Here is a 15,618-nt window from a genome sequence, read left to right on the forward strand (position 1 = left end):
ACGAGTGTCAGTTAGTAATCGAAGAAGAGGTCAGAGGAACCGTATCAGAATCGCCCCTTGAAAATCCCCAAAACACCTTTTATGTAGACGGATCGCGCCGATATATAAATGGGGAGCCACACACGGTCGGGCAGTAGTATCCGAGAACGGAGGAACAGTCGCAAAGGGAGGGCTTGAAGGAGGAACCTCAGCGCAGGTAGCAGCACTAGTGGCTCTCACAGAAACATCGAAATTGGCAAAAGGAAAATGAGTAAATATATACACAGACAGTAGGCATGCGTTTGGGGTAGTACATGATTATATGATAGCGTGGAATAGGAGAGGATATGTAACCTCCGGAGGAGGACAAATACAGCATGAGGAGGTAGTGAGAGACCTAGTAGAAGTGGTAAAAGGAGCAGAAGAGGTAGCAGTGATTAAAATAAAGGCACACCGCAAGATAGTGAGCGAGCAACAAAAAGGAAATATGTTAGCTGATCAGGCAGCAAGAGCAGCAGCGGACACAGAGATGCCTACACCAGTAGCAGCAGGTAGAGTAACAGCAGAGGAAGTGAACATTAAAAGAATCCAAGAGGAGACTGAAATGGAGGAGCAGGAGCAGTGGATAAAGAGAGGCGCAGCCAAAGGTAGAGATGGAATATGGAAAAAGGATCACAGGGTGACCGGACTGACACCATCTGAACTGATGACTGGACGAGCAATGTGTCTGCCGGAAGGAGTAGCATCTGGTAGCGAGGGACTAGGACCCTTAAAAGATAAAATTAGGAAGTACGTACAAACATTGGATAATCAATTGAAAGAGCGCAAACAAGAAGTTAAAGAACAACAAGACATCAGAGATATAAAATACACAAAAGCAGGGGGCCTCGGAGCTCCTACCCAAGGTGGGCGAGCAGGTATTTGTTAAAATATTGCCAGAGAGATCGGGATTCTCACCTAGATGGACCGGACCATTTGAGGTTATCATGACCAGCAATACGTGTGCATGTATAGATATGAGGGGAAAGGGTAGATGGAAACATTGGACTGAATCAAAACGGTACAACAATAACCCCTCTGATCTTAAATCCCACAGGAATAATGGAATAAACACCGGAGATAAACTAACCTCTGGTGACGACCAGGCTTCTGCTTAATTTACAGGGAAACTTCACCATGAAGGTGGGATTACTGCTGGGACACGAAATAAGCAAAGGGACATCCCACATTACACGACAAGTACATGATGAAGAAGCACCATGTTTTAATGGAACAATCACATTCGGAGTCTCATCCACGGCTCCCAATACACAGAAAGAAGAGACAAGCGAACCGAGGATGCTACAATGTCCAGATCTGAAACCTGGACCCATGAATGGACTAGTATTATTTACCGAGGGAGAACAATTGTATGGTAACGGGAGACACAAAATTGTACCGGTACTAATGAACTTAACCATGTTACAATGGCCAGGATATTGTGAAAGGTTTACTAAAACTAGAGAATTGTAAGCATATATGATGAAGAATGTCATTAACCAAGCTGCTGATGCGACAGGGGCCATAGTTTTAGGGGACATGCTGCATTCCGCCAAAGGATTAAGAGGAGCTTAGGAACCGATATAAACACGGGGACATCATTCATTAATGCCCTAGATATACAAGGAGTCCAGAGCCATGTGGAACGACTACAAAGGGTAATACAACAGATTTTAGAGAAGGAAACTGGTTTGGTTCGACAAGGATCAGAGTTAGGAGAACATACGATAAGGAAATTACTCGAGGGAATCAAAGTTATAGAAGACCATGCTAGCATTATTAACAAACTAAACTATAGGGATGAGGAACAGACAAAAGACGGGGTAGGGAGAGGCTTGTGCCATGCCTATGGCCAATGGATCACCGGACAGTTAAAACATAATGGGCTAGATTTTCAGTATAGACAGTTTTGGGGCGCTAACCTTAGCGCCCGCCCGAAGTTAGCGCCCGCCCCAAAGTAGCGCCCCGTTGCCAAAAATTCAGTGGCTTCGCCCTAAGAGGTTGGTGGAGTGCTAAAAGAGGCGTTCCACTACTATCTTTAGGCGCTAAGCCGGCGGTGCAGAGCGCAACGCCCGAGCTCGGGCGCAGCGCACGGCAGACACTCTGGTGCCAGTGAGCTCTTAAAGGGGAAGGGTGTATGTCTTCTTTTCAAAAGCAGAGTCTGCGGGGGAAAGGAGGAGGAGGAGGAGGAGGAGGAGGAGGAGGAGGAGGTGGTGGTGGTGGTGGTGGTGGTGGTGGTGGTGCCCGGAAACATAAATACACCGTTCACAACAACACACTGGATCCTTCCACACAACACATGCAGACTGCCGTTTATAGTGCATGAGGAGTGCCCTTTAATTTGCGCTCCCCAGGGTCTGTTGCGTTCCATTTTACAAACGCTCTGGACGCCAGCCGCACAATGGGGCGGTCCGACTGAAGTTTGGATTCGGGGCGGCCAAAGGGCGTTGCACGAGGATGTGATGTCATTTTATGCGCGCGCATCCGGGCGGCCGCTAAACTTTGCGCCGGCGCTAACGGGCAACTTAATTTGGGGCGGGGCGCAAACTGCGCTGCGCCCGGGCGCTACACGCATAGCGCCCGAAAATCACTTCTCTTAAGGCGCTAACTGCTGGCGCAAGCAACTGAAAATCTAGCCCCTACTGTCACAGATACAGCGAGGCGAGGTACCAGACTGGATTAACAGCACACAGCTCCATGGCCTGAGCCATAATCCAGGCCCCCGGAGTGCTTGAACCCTCAAAGGGATAACCAGAGTATATCCAGTGATACAAAAATGTAAAGCAGAAGTGACAGCAATGATAGGCATGGTACTCCTGATACCAGTGTGGGACTAGACACGACTCCATACCCACAGTACCAGGTAACAAACATAGGCATAGTGAGGGGTGAGACATATCTCCAATGCTATCCAATTGATACCTATGCCATCAGGAAGAATGGTACTATGAGAGGAGTCTCCCTAAACGGATGCCACGGGAAAGGCACGCTTACGATATGCCCACATCCGGTAGGAGAAGGCCGTAAGGATGAGTGCGGCTATAATAAGATAGAGGGGTGTGTGTTGGAATTATCACATGTTGATCATCATCACACCCGCTCGGGATATAGAGGTGAAGGGGAGTATTGTATAGTCACCACAGAGACTGAGTACCAATATAGTAACCTTGTATGTGCAATCACAATGCCTAACTTCTGCTTTACGCCAAAGATCCCTGTGACAATTGGACACACCAGATTGTGTACATTCAAGAGAGGAGATAAAATTAAATGTGCCAGATAGTCTAAAGGATGAGTTGGTTAATTATGAAGATCCGGTAGGGGCCCCAATACCTCGCCTGCAAGAGGATCTGCAAGAAATGAATGAGGATTTAAGTAAGATGGTGAAACAATACATAATGTTGCAAAGGAATCGTGGGAAATTAGAAAGGGACACAGAGGTAGAGCTACAGGAAGTCCCATGGTATGAGAAGCTGTGGGATTGGGGAATGAATGTCAACATACACCCATGGATCCGCATCATCATTTCTCATATATTAGTGATAGTACAGTTAGTAATGGCTATAGGATGGGGAATAGCAGCATACACCGCTTGTAAAAAGAAATGGACCAAACAAAGAGCTAAAGCGAGTAGGAAAGAGCTGGAAAACACAAGTTTGCTCCAAACATGATGGGTATGCAGGGCCTCCCAAACTAGCGCCTGATCACCGCATGGGGCAGGAGGCACAGCGATGCTTATTCATGTGGTTTAACTCGGGCAAGGGCCAAGTACCAAAAGGGGGGATTGCAGTGGGGAAAGAGTTAAACTGACATCGCTGGCAGTTTCACTGAATAGTGTAAGGAAGACAATAATCTCAGTAGTAAACTTTTTCTAAGTTGATAACATAGTCGGATGTGGAAACCATAAGAGGCCTAAGAGGATGTAAGTTCTGTTCTGTCAGGACAGTAAAACAATGAGTTGGCAGTAAAAGAGGTCTTGAGAGGCAGGAAAGGGGGGCAATGAACCAGAAGTACAATGTTGAGGAGACCCATTTGGCATAAACAAAGGTCATCGGTGCAACAACAGCTTGGGGGATAACAGCCGATAATAAAGGCGGTACTTTAATGTAACGCGGCATAGGCAACCAATCAGTGAAGATGCATGCGGGCCAAGGTCCAATCAGGTGGCAGGAATGAATTATGACATGTGTATTGTAATGTATAAGAGTGTAGTTGCTGTACCAATTTGGAAAGGTCTGGCTAAGACAGAGTAGACAGTTTCCCCACCGGTGCAATAAAGACAACTTGACCATCGGTCTAAAACCTTGTGTCGAGTGTTGGTTTAAAATACTCCACAACAATCAGTAACAGAGATCAGGAAATGTTCCTTACCTTCCACAGGATCTTCTCTGGAGCTGAGAGTCTCGGTTTGAGCCGAGTTTATATCCAGGAGCTTTGGACACACTTCAGAGAACAGTTGGCCCCGTGCTAATATTCCTCGGCTCCTGTTGGCCAAGTGTTTGTTTCCATTTGTCGACAACAAATACAGATTGAAGGAGGAGGTGGAACAGGTGTCATTATTGCTGATGTCATCGCTGTATCGGGATTCAGACGTATCTCCGTATTAGTGCTAAACAGACACTGACATTGCAGCAATAAATCTACTACAACATCAAAGATTGAGTTATTACTGGGATGTTAGCAGTGAACAAACACTAACATTGCGGTAATAAGTCTATTCAACCAGCACGAATCGAGTTATTACTGGAATATCAATTCTATACAACATTGTAAAATGCGTCCCGTTGTTGAGCGGGTGGCTGGCCTGCCTGGTTTGGTAATGGCCAGATGGAGCAGGAAGGGATCCGGTTCAAGTCAGGGTGTTGCGGAGTTAGCTGATCAGTGGAAGAGATGCTGTAATTGGCTTCATTGGAGAGAGGGGGAAAGTCAGTAAGTTTTCCAGCTCGATCATTTTGCAGTGATGTTTTATAGAAACGCTCCTCTGTGAACATCAGGTGATGGCGGGCTCGGGTTCATCCGTAATTCTGTTCACGGTTGAAGAGCCTGCTGACACACTGCCTGGGTTCACGCCGCAAGATTGGCCAATTGGATGAAGTATTGGGAACTCGTGAACCATACTTAGCACAAATCGGCACCTTTAGGAGGGGAGTGAATTCAGAAAACAAACACTGAAGGTTATGCTGTCCACCAACAGTGTTGGCTTTTAATTCCTCCACACAGTTCCAAGTGGATTAAATGCTTCACTTGTGAAACACAATCTCTTCACAGAATTGGTGTGATGTGGGCAGTGCGGCATTGCACTTTCCTGGGTACCAATCAATCGCGGAATCACAGGCCCAGAGAGTAAAGTCTCAGCTCACAGGCTAATGACCTGTTACTGAGACAAAGGGAGAAGAGTGCGAGAAACACCGTCACAGAGAGAGAGAGAGAGAGAGAGAGCTGCCCAAACAGGTGGCAACAACTAAACGGTGAATCTCCACTTTCGGCAGGCTAGTCTCTGACTTGCTGTAACTTTATATGAGTTTCTTCTTCAAGGGCTTAAATCAGTGGATCCTATATATCTGACTTAGACTGGGTATTATGTAATGAGAAAGGATTAATTAGCAACCGTGTTGTGCGAGGCCCCTTGGGGAGGAGCGATCATAATATGATAGAATTCTTCATTAAAAATGGAGAGTGAAGTAGTTGACTCAGAGACTAGGGTCCTGAATTTAAATAAAGGAAACTACAATGGTATGAGGCGCGAGTTGGCTAGGATGGATTGGGGAATGTTGCTTAAAGGGTTGACGGTGGATAGGCAATGGCAAACATTTAAAGATCACATGGATGAACTACAGAACTTGTTCATCCCTGTTTGGCATAAAAATAAAACAAAAAAGGTGACTCAACCGTAGCTAACAAGGGAAATTAGGGATAGCATCAGATCCAAGGAGAGTACATATAATTTGGCCAGAAAAAGCAGCAAACCTGAGGATTGGGAGCAGTTTAGGATTCAGCAAAGGAGGACAAAAGGATTAATTAAGAGGGGGAAAATAGATTATGAGAGTAAGCTTGCAGAGAACATAAAAACTGACTGTAAAAGCTTCTATAGATATGTGAAGAGAAAAAGATTGGTGAAGCCAAGCGTAGGTCCCTTGCAGTCAGAATCAGGGGAATTTATAATGGTTCTGTCTTCACAAAGGAGGACACAAATAACCTCCCAGAGATGTCGGGGAACATAGGGTCTAATGAGAGGGAGGAATTGAATGAAATCAGTATTTGTAGGGAAATGGTGATAGGGAAATTGATGGGATTGAAGGCCGATAAATCCCCAGGGCCTGATAACCTACATCCCAGGGTACTTAAGGAAGTGGCCCTAGAAATAGTAGATGCATTGCTGGTCATCTTCCAAAATTCTATAGACTCTGGAACAGTTCCCATGATTGGAGGGTAGCTAATGTAACCCACTATTTAAGATGGGTGGTAGAGAAAAAATGGAGAATTATAGACCGGTAAGCCTGACATCGGTAGTGGAGAAAATGCTAGAGTCCATTATAAAAGATGTAATAGCAGAGCACTTGGAAAACAGTGACAGGATCGGAAAAAGTCAACATGGATTTACAAAAGGTAAATCATGCTTGACTAATCTACTGGAATTTTTTGAGGATGTAACTGGTAGAATAGATAAGGGAGAACCAGTGGATGTGGTGTATTTGGACTTTCAGAAGGCTTTCGATAAGGTCCCGCATAAGAGATTAGCGTGTAAAGTTAAAGCATATGGGATTGGGGGTAAGGTACTGTCTTGGATAGAGAATCGGTTGGCAGACAGAAAGCAGAGTCGGAATAAATGGGTCCTTTTCCGAGTGGCAGGCGGTGACTCGTGGGGTACCGCAGGGATCGATGCTAGGACCCCAGCTAGTCACAATATATATTAATGATCTTGACGAGGGAACTAGATGTAATATCTCCAAGCTTGCAGATGACACAAAGCTGGGTGGGTGTGTGTGCTGTGAGGAGGATGCAGAGAAACTCCAGTATGATTTGGACAGGTTGGGTGATTGGGCAGAAACATGGCAAATGCAGTATAATGTGGATAAATGTGAGGTTATCCACTTCGGTGGCAAAAACAGGAAGGCAGATTATTATCTCAAAGGCAATAGATTGGGAGAAGGGGAAGTGCAACGAGACCTGGGTGTCCTTGTGCACCAGTCGCTGAAGGTAAGCATGCAGGTGCAGCAGGTGGTTAAGAAGGCAAATGGTATGTTGGCCTTCGTAGCGAGAGGGTTTGAGTACAGGAGCAAGGATGTCTTGCTGCAGTTGTACAGGGCCTTGGTGAGACCACACCTTGAGTATTGTGTGCAGTTTTGGTCACCTTATCGGAGGAAGGATGTTCTTGCCATGGAGAGAGTGCAGCGAAGATTTACCAGACTGATACCTGGGATGGCAGGAATGACGTATGAGGAGAGATTGGGTCGATTAGGCTTATATTCGCTAGAGTTTAGAAGAATGAGAGGGGATCTCATTGAAACTTATAAAATTCTAACAGGACTGGACAGACTAGATGCAGGAAGAATGTTCCCGATGGTGGGGGAGTCCAGAACCAGGGGTCACAGTCTAAGGATAAGGGGTAAGCCATTTAGGACAGAGATGAGGAGGAATTTCTTCACCCAGAGAGTGGTGAACCTGTGGAATTCTCTGACACACAGGGCAGTTGAGGCCAATTCATTAAATATATTCAAGAAGGAGTTGGATATATTTCTTGAGGCTAAAGGGATCAAGGGATATGGGGAGAAGGCAGGGACAGGGTACTGAATTTGGATGATCAGCCATGATCTCATTAAATGGTGGAGCAGGCTCGAGGGGCCGAATGGCCGACTCCTGCTCCTATCTTCTATGTTTCTATGACAGAGGAAGAGAGAGCGTGCAGAGATTTATGAGGATGTTACCTGGGCTGGGGAATTTTAGCTATGAGGAAAGATTGGATCGGCTGGGGTTGTTTTCTGGAACAGAGGAGGCTGAGGGGAGATTTAATTGAGGTGTATAAAATTATGAGGGGCCGAGATAGAGTGGAGAGGAAGGAGCTATTTCCCTTAGAAGAAGGGTCAATAACCCGGGGGCAAAGATTTAAAGTAATTGGTGGAAGGTTTAGAGGGGAGTTGAGGAGAATTTTTTTCACCCAGAGGGTGGCGGGGGTCTGGAACTCACTGCCTGAAAGGGTGGTAGAGGCAGAGACCCTCATCACATTTAAAAAGTACTTGGATGTGTAATGGCCGTGTGTAATTGAGACACGGACTGCAGAAGTTGGTTATAACAGGTGTTTACTGAATGGAGACAAAACTGGAACTACTATACAAAGTTGCTTCACAGGCTTATATACAGGGGTGGTCACTACTGGTACTGCAGTATACAGGGGCTGCAGAATATAGTTCCTTCTTCAAGGTACATACACTACAATTCCTCCCCTTTTAGCTAAACAGTACATAACATTCGATGAATAATTAAATAACATATTTACAATTACAGTTGCTATATACATTATCTAAAGTTAATCAATTATAAATTCAGTCTTTGAGGAGGCTTCCTGATTCTGTCCAGATAACGCCTCTTTGGGGTATCAGGTTCTTCTGGCAAAGTTGATTCGGGATCAACGTCGTTGTTTGGTTCGTCTGCTTCCAATATCACCGATTCTGAGGTAGCTGCAATTGGTACTTCGGTTTCATCACCAGGTGTATAGGATCGTGGTGTAGATTTGACGTTTTCCAGTGACTCTAGAATCTGGTCAGCATGGCATCTTACAATGCTCTCTCCAACGTCCACGGTATACATTAGAGGTCCTTGCCGTGTGCAGATCGTTCCTGGCTGCGATTTCTCTGTGCGGTAGTCCCGGGCCAAAACTGGTTGACCTATCTTGAAACTCCTGGTTGGCCTTTCATTCATATTCTGAAACTGCCTGTTCTCCACATCTCTTCTGATGTTTGGCTTAACCAAATCCAAGCGGTATCTTAGTCTTCGATTGAAGAACATCATGGCTAGAGTTTGGTTGGTAACCGCATGTGTCGCAAACAAAAAGTTATCCACCTTGTGTTGTAGGGGTATGTCTTCATTACACATAGCCTTGATAGCCTTCTTGAATGTTTGAACGAACCTCTCGACCAATCCATTGGTGGCTGGATGATATGGGGCGGATGTGTAATGCTTAACACCATTGTTCTTTAAGAACCTCCGGAACTCTTCAGACACAAACTGTGGTCCATTGTCGGAGCAAATATGTTCAGGCAGCCCATTACTTGCGAGTATGGTTCGTAAGACTGTGATAGTTTTTTCTGTGGTGGTTGAGGACATTTTTATTACCTCTGGCCACTTTGAATGTGCATCCACCGCAATTAAAAACATTGAGTCCATAAAGGGACCAGCAAAATCAATGTACACCCTTTGCCATGGAGATGAGGGCCACTCCCATGGATGTAGAGGGGCTTGTGGTGGGGCGTTTTGGACCTTCTGGCATCCTGTACAGCTCTTGGTCGTCTCTTCGATTTCTCTATCGATTCCCGGCCACCACACAAACGCTCTGGCTAAGTTCTTCATTTTTACCCCTCCCAGATGACCCTCATGAAGCTCATTGAGCACTCTATCCTTCAATTTGGGTGGAATTACTACTCTGGATCCACACATCAATGTTCCTCGGCACACTGACAGCTGTTCTCTTCTCGGTGAGAATGCTGGCAACAGTGGTTCACCATGTGCTGGCCATCCCTTCACCGTTAAATCATAGACCCTGGAGAGTGTCGGGTCATTTTGTGTTTCCTTTTCTATGTTTGCATTCGTCACAGGGACTATGGTCGAGTGGAATATCTCCACAGGATCCACTGCAGGTGCTTCTTCCACCATCGGCAACGGTAGGCGCGACAATCCATCAGCATTCCCATGCTGTTTAGTTCCTTTGTACTCGATGTCATATTGGTGTGCCCCTAGGAAAAGGGACCACCTCTGTAGCCGTTGTGCTGTCATTATCGGTACGCCCTTCTGAGGGTTGAAAATGGAGACAAGAGGTTGATGATCAGTTAGTAGAGTAAATTTCTGTCTGTGCAGGTAGTGATTGAACTTCTTCACCCCCCACACCAGGCTGAGGGCCTCTCTGTCAATCTGGGCGTAGTTACGCTCGGTTGAAGTTAACGAGCATGACGCAAAAGCTATCGGCCTCTCTGAACCATCAAGGAATTTATGTGACAGTACCACTCCAACGCCGTAGGGAGACGCATCACATGTCAGTCTTATCGGTAGTGATGGGTTGTAGTGAGCCAATACTTCTCTTGAAGTGATCAGGCCTTTACACTTCAGAAAGGCCGGCTTACATTCATCGCTCCATTTCCATGCTACTCCAGTTTGTAGCAGGGCGTTCAGTGGGTGCAGAATTGTGGACAAATTCGGCAAAAACTTATGGTAGTAATTCACCAATCCGAGGAATTACCTCAGTTGCGACACATTTTCAGGCGCTGGAGCCTTAACTACCGCTTCAATTTTGTCAGGGGACTTATGTAACCCCTCTTCATCAATCACGTGGCCACAATACGATATTTGTTTCTTAAAAAACTCGCACTTGGGGCGATTGGCTCGTAGCCCATGTTCTCTTAGTCTAGTGAGCACCTGCTCTCGGTTGGCAAGGTGTTCACTGTCATTTTCACCTGTCACTAGGATGTCGTCCAAGTAACACTGAGTCCCCGGAATCCCTTGCAGGACTTGTTCCATCGCTCTTTGCCATATAGCCAGAGCTGATGCTACTCCGAATACCAGTCGATTATACTGGTAAAGACCTTTGTGAGTGTTTATCGTGAGATATTTCCTAGAGGATTCTTCAACCTCCATCTGCAAATATGCTTGCGTTAGGTCAACTTTTGTAAAACGTTTCCCTCCAGATAGTGAGGCGAAAATATCTTCTATTCTCGGAAGAGGATACTGTACTGTGTGAAGGACTGTGTTCACAGTCACCTTGAAGTCCCCACTGATGCGAACCTTCCTTGGCTCCTCAGACTTATTGTTTAACGTTTTCTTCATGACAGGAATGATGGGTGTCGCCCACTCGCTCCAGTGTACCTTAGATAACACGCCTGCATTCTCCAGATCCTCCAGCTCTGCCTCGACGGCTGGGCGAATTGCATACGGTACTGGTCTTGCTTTGAAAAACTTGGGAATTGCATTCTCTTCTATTTTTATCGAGGCGGTTACGCCTTTAAGAGTTCCCAGTCCTTGATGAAATACCTCTTTAGCGTTGGTAAGATTTTTGACAATCGTCCAGGTGTGACGTCGTCATCCTTTTTACCAGCCACAGTCAGTGCCTGAATGGAGTGCCAGTCTAAACTTATCTTTCTGATCCATTCACATCCCAATAACGGTGGTCCACCATCTTGCAGTATGTACAGATACAATTTCTGTATTTCCTTGCCATTGTATTCGACAGGCACCCTTATTTTGCCTCTGGGGTATACTTTCTGCCCCGTATATGTCTTCAAGACAATGGATGTGTCTTTCAAGGGTATGTGTGAGAATAGCCGCTCGTAGTCTCGTCGATTCATGACGGTCAGGGCTGATCCTGTATCCAATTCCATTTTGACTTGGGACCCTGCTATCGTAAGGGTGACCCAAATGGTTCGGTGATCCTCTTTTGCGATTACGTTGTGTAGTTTGAGACAGCTTAGTCCCTTGTTCCCGGATTCACTATCGCTCTTCTGGTCTTCGGAACTACTGTCCGTCATCTTTTGTACTTTCCTGTACTTTTCCTTAATAGTCTTTTTGTTGTCGTTAGTCTTCTTCCCGGACCTGCAGACTCGTGCAATGTGTCCCATCTTTCCGCATTGCCTGCATGTTTTGTCCTTGAACCAGTAGTCCTTCTGGTCATGGGTTGTTCTGCCGCAGCAATAACATTTTTCAAATCCCTGTGTCATTTCATGGGTGCCGTATTCCTGTGGCTTTTGCTGTATTTCCGCAGCTCCCCTTGCTGCTGCTTCGTACGATACTGCCACGCTGAAAGCCTTATCTAGCGTCAGCTCTTTCTCTGAGAGTAACATCTTCTGGGTTCCTTCACTCAGGAGTCCACAGACAAATTTGTCCCGTAGGGTATCTGCCAGTCCTGCTCCGAACTGGCAGTGCTTTGATAGCTTGCGTAGTTCCATAAGGTAATCAGCATTGCTCTCATCTTTATGCTGATTTCTCTTGTGGAATTTAAATCTTTCTGCTATCAGCAGCGGTGTAGGATTTAGATGTTCCTGTAGGATATCAACAATTTCGTTAAAACTCTTCTCCATCGGTTTGACTGGCGTGATCAGGTTCCGCAATAGGCCGTACGTTCTTGCGCCCATTAAGTTTAGTAGTACCGATGCCTTTTTCTCATCGGCTACTTCATTTGCCTTGCAATATACTTCGACTCTTTCCACATACGTGGTCCAGTCTTCTATTTCATTATCGAAGGCAGTGATATTGCCAGTCTTCGGCATCTTGGAGATCTAAGATGGCGCCTCCCGCGCTTTGCCTTCTTCCCCGATTGAACAAAATGGAGCCTCCCGTGCTTTGCCTTCTTCCCCGATTGATCAAAATGGCGTCTCCCACGTTTTTCCTTCTTCCCCGCTGGATTAAGATGGCGCCTCCCGCGCTTTCTGTCTTTTCCGCTGCTGCCAAAGCTGTTGCTGACGTTTTTATGCCTTGATGGCGACGTCCTATGGTCTTCGCGCGCTTCCCCCCGCGCTGCTGCCAACGCCACTCTCCGCGGTCCCTGTGGCAAACTGCAGCTCCTCGCGGCTCTGCGCTTCTAATTTCTTTTTCTTTTATTTTAATTACTGTTCCCGTCGTCAGAGCAGACCCTATGGGACACTTTCCTCCCTCTTCTCGGGTCTGTACGCTGCCCGGCTTCGTAGCACCGGCCGCGCCCTGTTTGCTCCACCCTCTCTCTCTCTCCTCTTCCCGACAAATCTGTGGGGACTTCAAGGTGACGGTGAACCCAGTCCTTCACACAGTACAATATCCTCTTCCAAGGGTAGAAGATATTTTCGCCTCACTATCTAGAGGGAAGCGTTTTACAAAAATTGACCTAGCGCAAGCATATTTGCAGATGGAGGTTGAAGAATCCTCTAAGAAGTATCTCACGATAAACACTCACAAAGGTCTTCACCAGTATAATCGACTGGTATTCGGAGTAGCATCAGCTCCGGCGATATGGCAAAGAGCGATGGAACAAGTCCTGCAAGGGATTCCGGGGACTCAGTGTTACTTGGATGACATCCTAGTGACAGGTGAAGATGACAGTGAACACCTTGCCAACCTAGAGCAGGTGCTCACTAGACTACGTGAACATGGGCTACGAGCCAATCGCCCTAAGTGCAAGTTTTTTAAGAAACAGATATCGTATTGTGGCCACGTGATTGATGAAGAGGGGTTGCATAAGTCCCCTGACAAAATTGAAGCGGTAGTTAAGGCTCCAGCACCTGAAAATGTGTCGCAGCTGAGGTCATTCCTCGGATTGGTGAATTACTACCATAAGTTTTTGCCGAATTTGTCCACAATTCTGCACCCACTGAACGCCCTACTACGAACGGGAGTAGCATGGAAATGGAGCGATGAAAGTAAGCGGGCCTTTCAGAAGAGTAAGAACCTAATCACTTCAAGAGAAGTATTGGCTCACTACAACCCATCACTACCGATAAGACTGGCGTGTGATGCGTCTCCCTACAGTGTTGGGGCGGCACTGTCACATAAATTCCTTGATGGTTCAGAGAGGCCGATAGCTTTTGCGTCACGCTCGTTAACTTCAGCCGAGCGTAACTACGCCCAGATTGACAGAGAGGCCCTCAGCCTGGTGTGGGGGGTGAAGAAGTTCAATCACTACCTGCACGGTCAGAAATTTACTCTACTAACTGATCATCAACCTCTCGTCTCCATTTTCAACCCTCAGAAGGGCGTACCGATAATGACGGCACAACGGCTACAGAGGTGGTCCCCTTTCCTAGGGGCACACCAGTATGATATCGAGTACAAAGGAACTAAACAGCATGGGAATGCTGATGGATTGTCGCGCCTACCGTTGCCGAATGTGGAAGAAGAACTGGCAGTGGATCCAGTGGAGTTATTCCACTCGACTATAGTCGAATGTCTCCCTGTGACGAATGCAAACATAGAAAAGGAAACACGAAATGACCCGACACTCTCCTGGGTCTATGATTTAACGGTGAAGGGATGGCCAGCACATGGCGAACCACTGCTGCCAGCATTCTCGCCAAGAAGAGAACAGCTGTCAGTGTGCAGAGGAACCTTGATGTGTGGATCCAGAGTAGTAATTCCACCCAAATTGAAGGATAGAGTGCTCAATGAGCTTCATGAGGGTCATCTGGGAGGGGTAAAACTGAAGAACTTAGCCAGAGTGTTTGTGTGGTGGCCGGGAATCGAAAGAGAAATCGAAGAGATGACCAAGAGCTGTACAGGATGCCAGAAGGTCCAAAACGCCCTACCACAAGCCCCTCTACATCCATGGGAGTGGCCCTCATCTCCATGGCAAAGGGTGCACATTGATTTTGCTGGTCCCTTTATGGACTCGATGATTTTAATTGCGGTGGATGCACATTCAAAGTGGCCAGTGGTAATAAAAATGTCCTCAACCACCACAGAAAAAACTATCACAGTCTTACAAACCATATTCGCCAGGAATGGGCTGCCTGAACAGATTTGCTCTGACAATGGACCACAGTTTGTGTCTGAAGAGTTCCGGAGGTTCTTAAAGAACAATGGTGTTAAGCATTACACATCTGCCCCATATCATCCATCCACTAATGGATTGGCCAAGAGGTTACCCCTACAACACAAGGTGATAACTTCTTGTTTGCCTACCGGAATGCGACACATGCGGTTACCAACCAAACTCCAGCCATGATGTTCTTCAATCGAAGACTACGATGTCGCTTGGATTTGGTTAAGCCAAACGTCGGAAGAGATGTGGAGAACAGGCAGTTTCAGAATATGAATGAAAGGCCGACCAGGAGTTTTAAGATCGGTCAACCAGTTTTGGCCCGGGACTACCGCACAGAGAAATGGCAGCCAGGAACGATCTGTACACGGCAAGGACCTCTAATGTATACCGTGGACATTGGAGAGAGCATTGTAAGACGCCATGCTGACCAGATTCTAGAGTCAGTGGAAAACATCAACTCCACACCATGATCTGATACACCTGGTGATGAAACCGAAGTACCAATTGCATCTACCGCAGAATCGGTGATATTGGAAGCAGACGAACCAAACAACGACATTGATCCCGACGCAACCTTGCCAGAAGAACCTGATATCCCAAAGAGGCGTTATCCAGACAGAATCAGGAAGCCTCCTCAAAGACTGAACTTATAATTGCTTAACTTCAACCAATGTATCTAGCAACCGTAATTCTAATCGTAATTAGTTATTATTTAGTTGTTAAATGAATGTTATGTACTGTTTATCTAAAAGGGGAGGAATTGTTGTGTATGTACCTTTAAGGGAATAACTGGTCTCAGACTGCAGTACCGGCAGTGACCACCCCTGTATAAAAGGCCCTAGCAGGCTTCTGTAGTTTCAGTTTCCAGGTTGTCTCCATTCAGTAAAGACTTG

General features: G+C 46.4%; 1 protein-coding gene across 1 annotated transcript in view; it reads right to left on the reverse strand.

The window, feature by feature from the left end:
- The window catches only part of LOC147116836 (fucolectin-4-like), a 58,826-nt gene extending 54,317 nt beyond the window's left edge, over window positions 1-4,509 (reverse strand). Inside the window, exon 1 of the mRNA XM_085987091.1 lies at window positions 4,390-4,509. The gene's annotated coding sequence lies outside the window, so the exon portion shown is untranslated. The remainder of the gene's footprint in view (window positions 1-4,389) is intronic.
- Window positions 4,510-15,618: the final 11,109 nt, after the last annotated feature.

Source organism: Somniosus microcephalus, chromosome 5 (genome assembly GCF_052327205.1).
Source record: "Somniosus microcephalus isolate GS21.2 chromosome 5, FLI_Smic_1.0, whole genome shotgun sequence".
NCBI classification, from domain to species: domain Eukaryota; kingdom Metazoa; phylum Chordata; class Chondrichthyes; order Squaliformes; family Somniosidae; genus Somniosus; species Somniosus microcephalus.